Source organism: Thamnophis elegans, chromosome 7 (assembly GCF_009769535.1).
Source record: "Thamnophis elegans isolate rThaEle1 chromosome 7, rThaEle1.pri, whole genome shotgun sequence".
Classification (NCBI taxonomy): Eukaryota; Metazoa; Chordata; class Lepidosauria; order Squamata; family Colubridae; genus Thamnophis; species Thamnophis elegans.
The window spans coordinates 62342602-62348601 of record NC_045547.1 but is presented as its reverse complement, the minus strand read 5'-3'; positions in this window follow the sequence as shown (position 1 = coordinate 62348601).

Sequence of the window (6000 nt, the reverse complement as noted above, 5' to 3'; positions counted from 1 at the left end):
GAAAGAAAGAACAATATTGAACAGAATTACAATGTAGAGAACAAAAGGGTGAATTCTTCCCTCTCCCTACTGGATAGAGAAAGCATTATTGTCAGATGTCTCTCTGAGATCAGCATAAAAGCTGGTTGTAGCACACAGAACTTCACTGTGACCTTGTATTCAACAGTTCCAAAAAAAAAAAAAAAAACCCTCTTGATCAATGGTGCCATGTTATGTAATTGGTGTAACACTTTTAAAACACCCTTTACTAAGGTGCTGAGAATAAAAAAGGGGCTTATGCATCTTTAATTGTTTTCCAGGAGGTAAGCACACAGAATTAATAATAAAGCTACTGTATTGTATTGGATGCATTCTTGTTTTCCTCAGACAGATTGTTACGAATTTATAAGTTGAACAAAATTAATGGTTTCTGCAGCTGGATTGTCTGAAATATCCTTATCAAAGCAGGCAGGAAGCTCTTCAATACATTTGAAAGAGATTACTATTGTTTATGGGGTGGGAGTTTTTTGCATTTAATTGTTAGATTCAACTCTTTTTATTTGAACTATTGTTTCAGAACTTTGAGCAAAAATAGCTACGTATCTCAGGAACAAGCCCTCCTTTCCATTTGGAATTCTGAAGGTTAAATCTAGATTTGCGCCAAAGAATATTTGCTTGTTTCCTTTTTTTCCCCAAGAGAATATTTTGTGCCCATATCTTGGGTTCTGTCTGCCTAACATTAGAAAAGATATCCTGGATAAGGGAGATTGATACAGAATTCAATAATCTACTTGTACATCTGTAGGGATACTGAGATATCAATTACTGAGCGGTATGTGTTTGCCAAAGAGTCAACAATCAGTTAAACTTTGGGCTTTGAATATACCAAATTATGGGGGTTTTGGTAGTGTGTATATCACACAATTGAATTATCATATTTTGGACATATACAATATACTTCTCTATAGAGTTAGGAAAAGTGGGAGGAAAGAGAAGAAGAGAAGTGGTTGAACTCAGTAGATGGAGTCACTGCTGGAAGATCTGAAGAACCACATTGGGGCCAGATTATCCTAGAAGACCTAAAACTGATTGGGGACAGATTATTTTGGACACAATCTATCTACAGTATCTGGTTGCTAAGATTTGGCACCAATTTGATGGCACATTTTAAAACCATATATGGTGGAATAACTACATAATTTAAGGAAAACTTGTTCTTGAGTTGACCTTTCCAAATTCCTTTTGAGAAAATTGAATTATTTGGCAAGTTTCTAGACTTAAAAAGGAGATTAGGAATTCTCAAATGCAATTATGTGTTTATATAATTATTGAACTCAAACATATGTAACACATCAAAACCACAGAATAAATATTCATGTAAAAGGTGTAAGAAAAATGCAGGTGCGTGTTCCCAATGCAAAGGGCTAATTTTACCCTGAAGAAGAGTAAGGTGGCTGAGAAGAATAAGATTATTGACATATAATTGTATTAACAATCAATGATACTAATCAACTTGAAATATTCTGCCTTCGGTGCCAAATGAGTTGACTTTCCTTGAGTTCTCATGGATTAAGTTCTTGAAATGAATCTGATAGAGACCATAAACCAATGAGACAAGTCAGTGGGAGATATAAGATCAGATCAAAAAGTGAGTGGTCATTTCCATTGTCACAATGTTTGACATCCAGCTTTATTTCTGTGGTATTCTCTCGCAGCTATGTTACTTCCACCCTATGAAAAATGGTACCAAGGAAAGGATGAATTGCTTTTGCATGAATATTCAAATGCTTGCCTGCAGAAATTAGACCAAATGCAGCAGGCAGGTCTAGGATTGAAGACTGCCTAGCTTTGCAAATTTGGGCTGGACAACACTTAATATTCCACCTCAGACACCAAAATATTTCTTTCGGTGATGATGCAATTGTAAAAGTCTATATCACCATTCAATGGCACCAAAGACATCTAGAAAGCCTTCTTGACATCTAGTGGCCATCTGACGTTTTGCCGCTCAGATCTGCTAATTGCCATCTCTATGCAATCAAGAGCCGCAAAGGCATTTAAGAGAAGGCAGGCAATTTTACAGCATAGATTAGATTACTTCGAATGCTTCTACACACATTTGTTGTAGTTAGTTACTAGACCTATCAAGAATTCTTATTGAATCCCCAAAGATAGTTTTAATTCTTGTCCTATTTCTATTTATTTCCACTTTCTACTATTTAACTGTTAAGCAAGCATATATCCATCCATACATTCCACAGGTACTAGAAAATGCCTTTGTACTAGCAAGAGGGAAAGAAGGAGAGAGGGAGGGAAGGCTGGGAGATCTGAATGAAAGCCATTCTATTACCGTGGCAACGTTACGATCAACTGCACATCACTCTCTCCTATTCCTCCTTTTTCTCTGAGCACAGCCTTTTGTCTTGTTATTCCGTTGCTTCCCTTGTTTTCAAAGTTACTATTGCCTGCATATGAGGTGGAATAAATTGAAAAGCTTTCTTGGCAAAAGCACAGGATGCGTTCAGTCCAATAACAAAGAATAAGTGAACAGAGAGGGAAGAAAAACTATGGTGCCCTGAACGCTGCATGTGACTGTCGGGAGGTTTGTAGATTGTTTTCAGAATTTTTAAACAAAACTGCAGGAAAGCAGATATTTACAGATGATTAAAAAGCCAGGATGAACAGCACGTGAAAATCAAGGTGAAAAATAACAAAATAGGAGCAATGCATACATCAATATCTGACAGTTCTTCTCATTCCTGCTTTAGGATTAGTTCATTCATTCATTCATTCATTCATTCATTCATTCATTCACTAGAATACAATTGTAAAGCTTTTCCTTATCCTATTTACCTGCAACTAGATGTACAAATTGAAAGAATGTAAGAAAAACCTGATTGGTCCAAGAAATATTTAATAGTGTACAAGGAGTCAGTCCTTGATTTACAACTGGTTGCTAGGAACTATTTGAAGCTTATTATTTGTTTGTTTATTTGTTTGTTAATCATGTAAAAGTTAATAAGTATAGTTATTTTTAAGTATTAAAGGATAGATGACTGAGGAGCGTTGCTTCACAACTGTTTATTGCCAAGTAACATACAAATGAACAGTGCTAACAAGAACAGAACAGAACCAGGGCAAAACAGCCGGCTGACAACTATTTATACTGACAACTGTCAGGCGGGGAACCAATCAGGACACGGTAATTCTCCTGCCGGCCAGCAGCCGCACCAGAGCCAACCAGATCTTCCTGATCTGGCTTTAGCTGCCGGCCGCGTCCGGGAGGACGTAACAGTTATAAGCATAAACATGAACAAAGAAAATAAACACAGATAAATTCACATAATTCAGATAAGTAAATTCAGATATGTTCTGAGAGATCTACCTGGGAGGGCTACTTATAACCTAGATTTGAAGTTTTGATAAAGTTTGCTTCTGGTTTTTGGCAAAAATGACAATAGCATTCAATTGACTTAGGACTTCCAAAGCTTTTCTTTGATTAAAATGTATAGGATTTTCTTAACTGTAGCATTATCTAGTCTTTAATTCTTAAGTTGATAAAAAGCAACAAGAAAAAAGTTTGGTTCATAAAACACTAAAATCTTATGCTGCTGTACATCGCAGCACTTTGAATGTCCAAATGCTATTGTTTGTTTGGAGCTGCTCCGCTCAAAGAGTTGGATAGAGAAAGGGTCAGCATTAAACAGGCACACAATCCTACATTGCACACTCTAGCTGTGTCTCTTCCAACAAAAGCTTTAGAACAGGGGTATCAAACTCAATTTCACTGAGGGCCACATCAGGTTGTGTTTGACCTGGGGAGGCTGGGGGGAACGTGGCCATGGTGGGCATGACCATTTGATGTTACTCCTGTTGGTGCCTATGGTGGCACAAATGCTTTGCCAGTGAAAACAGGCTCCTAAGCTCCGTTTTCGGCTGTCATGACCTCCTGCAACTCGCTGCCAGTGAAAATGGAGCTCACACGCGGCCCTCTCGAGTTCTGCAGGAGGCTGTGGCAACTGAAAATGGAGCTCAGGAACCCATTTTCACTGGCAGAAACACTGCAGACCAGTCTTTCGCTGTTTCCAGGGCAGACCTCCAGGCCTTGAGTTTGACACCCCCTGCTTTAGAATATGAAGAATCAAGTAACAGAGCTGGAGTGCAATCTTCCTCTGTTTCTTCATATCTTATTGATAAGAGTTGTTTGTTTAAAAAATACTTATTACAGCATAATAATTTAATACAGTTTTGGGCCCTCAAAGCATAGAGTAATTCTCACCCATTCCAATCAAGGTTTTCATATTTTTATGTTAAGGTATAAATGAAAAATATACACTAGAATGCATGTTAAATCATCTCAATGGATCAATGATCATGATATGCAGGCTCCATTATGGTCATAATTCAAGACTGCTTTTATCATCTTTTTAATGGAGTACCCCAAGGCAGTGGAGTACCCCAAGGCTCTGTTTTAGGCGCAGTACTCTTCAACATCTTCATCAATAATTTGGATGAGGGGATAAATGGGGAACTCATCAAATTTGTAGATGACACCAAGCTGGTAGGAATAGCGAACACTCCAGAAGACAGGCTTAAAATACAGAAAGACCTTGACAAACTTGAACATTGGGCACTATCTAACAAAATGAAATTCAATTATGAAAAAAGTAAGGTTCTACATTTAGGCAAGAAAAACGAAATGCACAGGTACAGTATAGGTGGTACCTTGCTCAGTAGTAGTAACTGTGAGAAGGATCTTGGAATTTAGCTTGGAATATAAGCCAGCAGTGTGCAGTAGCTGCCAAAAAAGCCAACACAGTTCCAGGCTGCATAAACAGAGGGATAGAATCAAGATCACGTGAAGTGTTAATACCACTTTATAATGCCTTGGTAAGGCCACCCTTGGAATACTGCATTCAGTTTTGGTCACCACGATATAAAAAAGATGTGGAGACTCTAGAAAGAGTGCAGAGAAGAGAAACAAAGATGATTAGGGGACTGAAGACTAAAACATGAAGAACGGTTGCAGGAACTGGGTAAGTCTAGTTTAATGAAAAGAAGGACTAGGGGAGACATGATAGCAGTGTTCCAATATCTCAGGGGTTGCCACAAAGAAGGGGAGTCAAACTATTCTCCAAAGCACCCGAGGGTAGAACAAGAAGCAATGGGTGGAAACTAATCAAGGAGAGAAGCAACTTAGAACTGAGGAGAAATTTCTAAGAGTTAGAACAATTAATCAGTGGAACAGCTTACCTTCAGAAGTATTGAATACCCCAACACTGGAAGTCTTTAAGAAGATGTTGGACAGCCATTTGTCTGAAATGGTATAGGGTTTCCTGCCTAGGCAGGGGGTTGGACTAGAAGACCTCCAAGGTCCCTCCCAACTTTGCTATTGTATTGTATTGTATTGTATTAATAGTGGCTTGCCAGTCACCAAAAATGGAAAGTGAATGAGCAGCTAATAAAACAACACACCTTCCGCCAGTGATTGTGGAATTTAGGGTTGCTCTGATGATCATCATGACATTTTGCAGAAGAGAATATCTAAATGCATTATGCAAAACACTCCAAATCTAATATTCCAATCTCAAGACCTCATTCTGAGAATTTCAAACTCGAAAGTCAAGTTATGTCCAACCTCAAAATGAAACCCACTGGTTTTTGTTCCAATCTGAAAAGAAAATTAGGCCCTGTTCATTGCTTTGAGAGTCTCCGTTTGTGATTGGTGTGTTAAAATTCAATGTATTTAGAATATATATACATCATAGATAATAATGCAACCTGCTGCTCTCAGCCAAGAACAAGGAAAGAAAGGCATGGCAATAAGGAAGAAAAAGCAAAATATTCACATCACAGAAATGTCATAGTTTCTCTTATCTCAGCCAGTGGTCCACAAATCTTGAAAGCCTCATCCTGCAATTTCAGTTTTTTTCCAGTAGCCGATTCAAAGGCTTAGAAACAGGTTTCTGCATGTGCTTAGCATGGAGCTTCTCTCAGCTATAAGAACTGTAGGATGGGAAC